Source organism: Vigna unguiculata, chromosome 1 (assembly GCF_004118075.2).
Source record: "Vigna unguiculata cultivar IT97K-499-35 chromosome 1, ASM411807v1, whole genome shotgun sequence".
NCBI classification, from domain to species: Eukaryota; Viridiplantae; Streptophyta; class Magnoliopsida; order Fabales; family Fabaceae; genus Vigna; species Vigna unguiculata.
This window is the reverse complement of record NC_040279.1, coordinates 7987830-7997653: the sequence shown is the minus strand read 5'-3', so window position 1 is coordinate 7997653 and position 9824 is coordinate 7987830. Positions and strand designations below refer to the sequence as shown.

At 35.3% G+C, this 9824-nt stretch overlaps 1 pseudogene; it reads right to left on the bottom strand.

The window, feature by feature from the left end:
- Nucleotides 1–8175: 8175 nt before the first annotated feature.
- Nucleotides 8176–9224, bottom strand: LOC114187758 (annotated as a pseudogene).
- Nucleotides 9225–9824: the final 600 nt, after the last annotated feature.

Genomic DNA, 9824 nt, shown 5'->3' with positions numbered 1-9824 from the left:
AGCTCTAAAGATGAGTGTATGGTACCGCCACTTGCATAGCAAGATGAGGCAAGAGTTTTTCCTCTCCTTGGGAGGAGGGATTGCTCAAAAAAAGAGGTTGAAAACAAAGAACACCTAGTGACAAGCAAGAGAAGCACAAAACATGGAAAGTTAAACTCTAAGGAAAGAAACATATTGGTGACAAAACTTTGAACAAGACTAACACAAGAAAGGCAAATTTTTAAGACTCTATGGAAAGTACTTGACAAGCATCTTCAAGTCTTAAATCATGCATGCACCAAGAAAGATCATAACCAAGTTAAAGCATGGAACTAATCAGCCAATATCACCCAATTCTCAAGTATGAAACTAGTAGCATAACACATAGTGAAAAACACACTTTTAGTTCACCAAGGAGCAAGGTTGCTCTCGGTTTTTAGGCAAAAATTGGTGCAAAATTTTCTTTTTTAACAACTAGTTTCATAAAATGGTGAGAAAGAGTTTTAGGTGGCTTGGACACCTAGTTCCTCAAGTTTTAGGCCAAAACCAATTTCATGGAGCTTATATCAAGCAAGACATAAAGTGAAAGCAAGATTCAAATACTTGGAAAAACAAGAATAAGAAAACTTTAAGTTAACATATGACATATGACTCAAGCAAAAGTTAGGCACATTTAAAGACTCAACATGGCATACACGAAGACACAAACATGTAGCTATCATGCATTTAAACTCATGGATTTGAGGCTCAAAGACTAAGCATCCAAAGACATGTTATCCAACCACATTTAGGAGCTTAAAGAGGTGCAAAAACCGTAGCCAAACTACCACAACAAAACCTAAAAACGCTGATTCACGTATACATGGCAAACCTAACCTTTGCTCACTAATTTGATCATAACTTTCTCCATAGAACTCCCAATGCGTTGGTTCTTTTTTTTCTGGAACCTAGACTCAAAGAGCTTTCTTTTGACGCCAAAAACGTAATTTTTGGACTGCTGAGCTGGTGCAGTTTAATGTTTTAAAATCGTCACGTTTTCTGCCAGCACTGCTTTTGTGTGTCATGGAAGTGGATTTGAACCATAACAAGATAGCTACAACAAGACAAGTTTAGCTCATGAAAAACACCATATTCAAGATAACCTAGGCTCTAGATACCAAATGATGAAGGATTATCTTGTTTCCTTTTAAGATTATGAATATGGTGAACAGTTGTTTAAATCAGATGTAAAATAAGGCTCTAGACACAATAAGGTTGCTGCTAGCACTAGCTGCACAAAAAGGTTGGGTTATACATCAATTGGATGTAAAATTAGCCTTTTTAAATGGATATTTGGAGGAAGAAATTTTTGTGGAATAGCTGTAAGGGTTTGCTCTTCAAGGACAAGAAGACAAGGTTTATGTATTGAAAAAAGCATTAGATGGTTTAAAACAAGCACCAAGGTGATCAAGGATTATCTTGGTTCCTTTTAAGATTATGAATATGGTGAAGAGTTGTTTAAAGAAAACTCAAGGAAATCCCCACTGGACATTAAGATAGCAAGTTATCTAGTTGTGAAGGTTCCTTTCCAAGAGTTCAATAGGAGAAGAGATAGTTTAAGGTGCTTAGAAACGAAAATAGCAAGAACACAACCAAAAATGAAAATGCATTGAAAGTAGAAGAACAAATAAAATGGAAGAGAAGATAGTAGTGGTGATGGAAGTGGAGCATGTCACTCATAGAGGGGGCAAAGCCAAACCAAGCTCTAAAGATGAGTGTATGGTGCCACCACTTGCATAGCAAGATGAGGCAAGAGTTTTTCCTCTCCTTGGGAGGAGCAATAGCTCAAAAAAAGAGGTTGAAAACAAAGAGTGTTTAGATTCAAAGTATTCAACACTTTTACATGTCTAGGAGCACCCCTTATATAGAAGAGTTTAGGGGCCTCTAAGCAAAAAAAAGATACCTAAGGATGTCTCTACAAAAACGTAACCCTAGCTTCTAGAATCTAGGTCAAATAAGGTTATAAAAATGAGAGACAAAAGAGCTAACTATGGTATGTACAAGGCTAATTTTGTTCTAGCACTAAAGGAGACCAAGAAGGTGTCTCATATGTCTCCAAAAATGGCTATAGTGTGCTAAAAGCAAAGGAGACCAAAGGTAAATAGGTACACTTGCTTTATGCCTTTTACTTTATGCTTTTTGCCTTTTCTCTTTCTTCCACCTATGCTCCATCTCATCTCCACTTCTCCACTAAGGTTGCACCACATCTCCACCTACAAAACACATAAATAAGGATTAGCATGTTGGCTTAAGTCAAGTCAACTCTAGTCAACAAGTCAAACCTAGTCAAAGGTTAACAAGTCTACTAAGGTTGATTCAACTAAGTCAACTTAGGGAACTTCAAACATAATAAAAACAATGAACATGGATGAATTATTAGTGAATTCCTTTCTAAACATGCTTAGTCTTCTTAAGCATGTGCCTCCATCCTTGGTTGGGGTCAATCCTTCATCACAAGGTCTTAGTATAGTAGAATGGATGCACATTTAATGAGCTTAGGCTTTGTGAAAAGTCTAAGTGAGTATACCTTATATGTTAAAAAGGTGGATGAAGATATGCTTGTAATATCTCTGTATGTTGATGACTTATTTGTTATAGGAAGTTGTAAGGAGATTATTGACAAGTTTAAAGAAGAAATGGAAAGTGTCTTTGAAATGACAGACCTTAGAAAGATGGCATTTTTTTCTTGGTATGCAAGTGTAGCAAAAGCAAAATGAAATATTTGTGTACTAAGAAACATATGCAAAGGAAGTTCTTATGAAGTTCAACATGGAAGAGTGCAAATCAACTACAATTCCAATGAATCAAAAAGAAAAGTTTTGTAGAGAAGATGAAGTTGAAAAGGTTGATGAAAATTTGTTTAGATCCTTAATATGATGCTTGATGTATTTAACAGCCACCGGACCAGATATCATGCATTCAGTGAGTTTGTTATCAAGGTACATGCACTGTGTTATTGAAATTCATTTTCAGGCAGCAAAAATAATTCTCCGATATGTTAAAGACACAATTGATTATGGTATAAGCTTCAACAAAGTTGAAAGCTTAAGTTTTCATGGTTATTCAAATAGTGATTGGGCATGATGTGTTGATGATATGAGAAGTACTTATGGTTACTGTTTCTCTATTCGTTATGGAGTTTTTTCATGGTGTTCAAAAAAGCAAAAAATTATAGCCCAATCAACAACGGAAGCTGAGTATGTTGTTGTTGTTGCTATGGTAAATCAAACTCCTTAGATAAGGAAAATCATGACTGATTTACACATGGAACAAAAAGATAGCACAGAGATCTTTGTGGACAATCAGGTTGCAATTTCAATTGCCAATAATCCAGTTTTTTCATGGCAAAACAAAGCATTTTAAGATAAAACTTTTCCTTTTAAAAGAAGTTCAAAGAGAAGGACAAGTGAAGCTAGTTTACTGCAAAAGAGAAAATCAATTGGCTGATATCCTAACCAAGGCACTTCCAAGATCTTGATTTGAGTTCTTAAGGCAAAGGCTTGGAGTTTGCAGTTCTAAAGTCAAGGATGACTGTTGATTAATGACTATTGAAATTTAACAAATTAAATTATTTTATGCTATTTTTCAGGAAAATAAAAGGTCATGTTGACTAATAGGATTTAGTTCCTATTTTCTATAGGAACTAGAAGCACTAATCTGTTACTGGTTAGATATGTCGATATCTCGTGCATTTATGTTCAATTATGTTTAGTTATATGCTTTATAAGAGCAATAACACTTCGCAATAAAAATCTGGATCTATGCAGTTCATATTCCTTGTTATCACTTTCAAAATTCCTTATAACTAACAAAGTTGTTTTGGTAATATCCTTACCGGTTTATTTTCTTATAATTATAGTAGATGTTAACAAGTCTCTTTCTTTTTATGATTAGCCTACAATAATTATATAACCACATGTCAAAGGTAAATGGAAATATGAAACGCAAAAGCTAGGGACATTATTACATCGTTTCGAAGATCCTGATGAATGATGTAAAAAAAGATATAAAGCACTCAACAACGTATTACATGAACATTTACCTTTATGGTGTGTTTGGATGAGACAATTCAAGAGGGTGATTTATTTATTTGGAGAATTTGAAATTCTTTGTAATGAAATACTTTGTTTGGATAGAGAAATGAAAAAGCATTTAAAATGCATGCATTTTTTTGAAGTATTTCAATTAGCTAAATTAGAATAAATTCAAATACCCTAAAAAAAGGTGAAATTTGAAATTCTTCTTACTCAACTTCACACTTTGTACTCAATCCCAAACGAACCCAGCAAGCCCGACAACCATGACAGGTTGGGCTGGCCATACGATCCAGACAGATCAGACTAACCTAACGACACAAACGAGTTGAGCAGGCCTAACAACCCAGACGGGTCAGACGGGCCCGATGACCCAAACGGACCAGGTGACCTGATGACACACACGGGTCGGCCGGGCTTGACAACTTAAACAGGTCGGTCAAGCCCGATAACCCACATCGTTTGGGTGGGCCCAACGACCAACGTGTGTCGAGCTGGCCCAACGACCTAGACATGCCAGGTTGGCCCGATGGCATGAACGGTTCGGCTAGCCCAATGACCCAAATGGGACTGACGACCTAGACGAGTCGAGTGGGCTCGAAGAGAGAGACAAGTCGAACTGACCTGAAAACTAAGATGAGTCAGCGGGTTCGATGACTGCAACGAGTTTGGCGGGCCAGACGAACTAGAGGTGTTGGGTAGGCCTAACAACCCAGATGTGTTGAGCAAGTCCAATGACTTGACCAACCCGTTGACCCGACAAGCCTGACCGACCCGATGACCTAGTCAGGCCCAACCGACCCGACGACGTTGCCAAGTCAAGTCGGCCCATTGTGTAACACCCCAAATTTTGGGATGTCACGGATAGTTAGAAAATGAACACGTTTGGCGAAAAAAGTATTATCATTAAAAATGTATTAATAAAAACTTTTAATTTAAATTACATAATTCAAAACGTCACTTTGTCAAAAACATCCAATAACATTTGGAATAAAAGAAAATTACATAATTTATAGTATCTAATTTAAAACAACTAAATATATTATAAAAACTTCCATGTCCACCCCAGCTTCTTGTCAATCTACTCCATGCCAAGATTATCTGCTCCCAGATAACACACACGTTATACGATCATCGCACATACAACAAACACACAAGCAAACAAATAGGGGTAAGCTAACCATAAACAATGATATTCATAAAAGAAATTCATAAATAAAACTTGTCCAATAATACTCAACATCGCATTCAACTAACACGAAAACTTTATGATCACAATTCATCCTTGGTTTGAACTCACAAACCCCAAATCCAAACAATCATACTAAACCAAACATAGCATCACATTCATCTAAAATCTTCATTAAATTCCACCAAGAGCTTTCAAGCAAGGCAAAACACTCTCAACATGCAACACATGAGAATTTCATACTGCCAACAAAGTACTCACCATCACATCATACATGGTAAATAAAATTCCATAGCATAAACCAATCAACTTTTCAAATAATACATTCATAAAATGAACCCAACAAGTGACATTCATTCAAACACAGTATAACATCACACACAAGTAATTATCCTCAAACCACCACTTAAACTACATAACCATGCAACCCAAACAAACCAAGAAAAACAACCAATCACATAACCCATTTATTCACGTCACTCTCCCACCATGAATCAAAACCTTGCACACCTTCATGCCTCAAAATCCTCACTTACATCTCTCTCTCTTGGAAAATAACTAATTCTAATAATTTTTATCAAATCCAACTTACCAGCACATTATACAAACGATTTGGGATTTTAGAAATAAAACTGCAGCTTGTGTAAAACTCCAAAAATTATGTATTTATATTCAAATTAAAGATCATTGAATCAAGAATCAAATTCAACAAAAACCAACTTAATTGAATAAGTGTAGAGAAAGTTATGCACCAAACAAGCAACAAAGTTCAATGTTGTTAACAACCAAACTACAAAGACCTTGCGATAAAAACTGCTCTCACTACAGAGCTCAAATTCAAGATCCACCAGTCAAAGTCAAGACATATGTGTTGAGGATCAACTGTTAAAATTTAAGTTCGATCCAACGGTTAACAAGGTAGAAATCGTCATTTTACAAAAACTGTGCAGTGTAGAAAAATGGAGAGCGCCTCAAAACGAGATCAAGAAAAGGAAAGGTGGCTGCACGAAAATAAATAGCTCACGTACAAGAAAGTGTTCAATCAATCCTTGGTCTCATTGAAATATAAAATCATGTACTGGACCCACATCAATATGCATGATATCAAAAAGAAGAAAGAAGAAAGCTAATAACTTTGCACCACATTCACGTAAATAAAAAAGGAGAGGTAGAAGAGTTAATCTCATGCAAAAAAACTTGGTCCAACAACGTGAATGAAGAGAAAACAATCACATATGCAGGCCATGGAAAAGAAGAGGATATATCAAGTATATTCATTAAAACATCATGCACCAATCAACAAAATCAAGAGAAGAAAAAACATAAAACTTCAAACAACACAGAAAGCAAACTCAGCTTCCCCTAGCTCATGTAGTCATTTCGCAAGAGACTACTCTCGCTGCCTCACCTCACTCTCCATGTTTTCCCTCTGGCTATCGTCTTCCCTCTTCCCTTCTAAAGCTTTTTCCTCCCCCAACCTAAACCTTGAAGTGGAGTATTTTATTTCCCCTACCACAAACCCTAGAATCAAAACCAACTAGAATGTATTCCTTTATATATATTTTTTATTTGGTTTCTACGGTAATAAAAATAAAAACTGATTCCTAAAATAAAACCAATGATCTTTTTCTTTTATTTGAGGAGAGAGAGAGAAAAAAAGAAAAGAAAAAAAATATTAAATATAGAAGGGCTAGATAAGAATCGAACTGTCTCCCTCTACCAACATCATCCACAACATTAACCACTAAACTAGTTGTTTTAATCAAATTTTAAAGCGCAACACACGTTTATAACCAATTTTGTTTCATATTTCATAGTTAAATAAAATCATTAAAATAAATAAAACAATAACTTACATCATTTAAATAATTATTATAAATACCACAATAACTTAAATCACGCAAATAATAATTATTTCATATTTACGTAAATAATTAAAATAAATAAACAACACTTAACTTAAATCAATCATTTAATTATTTCATCATATATCAAAATTAAATACAATCCTTAATTTAAATAATTTCACAATGTCACAAAGCCATAAAATTTTCCATGTGTTTTCCTTTTATTCTAATTTTTCCCAAGTCTTACACATCGACCTAAACGGGCCCAACGACTAAGACGGACCCAATTGGCCCTATGACCTAGATGTGCCCGACCAATCCAACGATCTAGTCGATTTGGGCCAATCGAACAACATAAACTGGTTGGGCAGGCCCATTGACACAAACGGGCCCAACGATCTATATGGGTGGAGTGGAGTTGACAACCTAGTGGGGCCAAGCCAGGCCAATGACCTAGATGAACCGAGTTAGGCCAGGTCGTGCCGAGTCAGGTTGATGAACTTGACGGGCACGACTGGCAGGTATGGGCTGTTAAGCTTGTCTAGATCATCGGGCCAACCCAGCTTGTACAGGTTTCGGTCGACCCACCCCGTCTAGGATGTTGGGTCACACCAATTCGGCTAGATAGTCGGGTCAACCCGACCCATTTGGGTCGTCGAGCCCCTTTCCAAATTTATCATGAACTCAAAACATAATTAAGCCTAAAATAAATATTGTAAAAGTTAAATTTTATCTCACAAGAAATTCAATTATTTTTTCCAAACAAGAAATTGAAATGTAAGGTATTTTAATTTATTTATCAAAACAATTTATTTAGAAAATGAAGAAGATTTAATTGCAAACAATTCAAATACAAAGCATTTTAATTTCTGAGCATTGTTGAAAAGCTCCATCCAAACATAAGGTTAAAATATATAAAAATTTCTCTAGATGTTTTGCACATTCAGAATGTTGACTAACCAATGTTACGAAAGTCTTAATGAAGTGTTGAACTCGCAATAGTTCGTTCGTAGTTACTATCCTAATGTTCCTATGTTGTGCCAAGAAAGCAATAACAGGCATATTTAAAAACTTTGTTTCACTTAATTTAACAAACACCGTCACCCATTGACTCAAGTATATGAGAATACAGAAAATACTTATTTACAAAACCAACAAACAAGTGAACTTTCAAGTGCCCTTTATTACATACTTTATATTCAGAGAAAACGTTAAGAATGACCAATGGAACTTTACTATGACCATTAAGCTCAAACCTGAACCTACTCAACTCAATGCCTAATTTCTTTCTTATCCCCGCAATGAACTCATGGACCTTATGTTGATCAGGGAGAGACTCGGCAACACTCTCTTTCTGGAGGCACCTATTGACCCAAGCAATAAACTTTGGGCACTCACTCTCTACGTTGAGGCTGCCAAAAGTCTCAAAGTCTTTGAACGAAGTGTAGAATGGGATCAGTGCTATATCCACAAAACCAAGATCGTTTCCTCCAAAATAAGTCTTCTCTCCCAATTGTTCCTCCAACAATCTAAGGGCTTCTATAAACTCCTTCTTGGCAACTTCGTTTTCTTCTCCATTTGATGGAAAAATAATCTTCTTTCCAACACCATATATCTATTTCACATTTGAGAATTAACACTTAATTAGATCATAAACTCTAATAATGTGAAAAGGGTCACTTATAAACAATACACTAATGCCTACCATAACAATACATTTGGATATTAGATCAACTTACACACATGTTATTCTATACCATAGTCATAACAAAAGTTCCATGGTTGCAAGTAACAATCAAACACTGAAGCATAAAAAGTTACCTTCTTGTCAACATAGTCAGCCCAAAATCTAGCCTCTGCTCTTTGGTAAGGGTCAGAAGGTAACAAGGGATTTGTGTGAAACCAATCCTCATCAATGTACACAACAACAATGAGAGATTCACAAATGGACTTTCACTTGTGAATGAGAACCAGAACTTTCTTGTGAACCGGGTTCATTTGAAGGAGTAAAGAACTCTTGGTCTTCAGATCCTCATCTCTGGGCTCATACTTTATACCCTTTTCAGCAATTGTAATCCTCTCTCTCATCCCAAATGGACTTGCCCACGAATTTAGCAGAACCACCTCATCTGCCATAGTGATTCAAGTTCAAGAACAGATATAATGATCGAGAAGATTCAAATAGGAAAGTGATTTGCATTGCAAAAAAAGACTTGCTTTTTCAAATATAACAAAAGATTATGCTTTTTCTAGTATTTATTTATCAATCTTATTTTTTCTATTATCAAGATGTGCATTTTTTTAGGCTTAAATATACATTTGGTCCTTATTTTTGTTAATTTTATTCAATTTGGTCCCTATTTACGTTTTATGTTCAATTAGGTCCTCATTTTCGTCAAATTGTGGTCAATTTGGTCCTTTTCATTAACGGTGTTTAAATAGTTAACGTTTTTGAACAGCACATGCCATGTGCCAGCTCCTGGTTTTTTTGATTTTTTTTAAAATTTCTTTTAACATTTTTTTAAATTTTTTTTAAATTTTTTTAAATTTTTTTAATTTAAAAAAAATGGTCATGTGTCAAGTCACAATTGTGCCACGTATCAATGCTAGTGCCACGTGTCAGTTTGTGGTGGTATTATTTTTTTTTTATAATTTAGTCCCAATTTTTGTTAAAATAAATCAATTTTTTCCCTTTCAAATTGACACTAAATTTAATATCTTTCATACAAATTATAT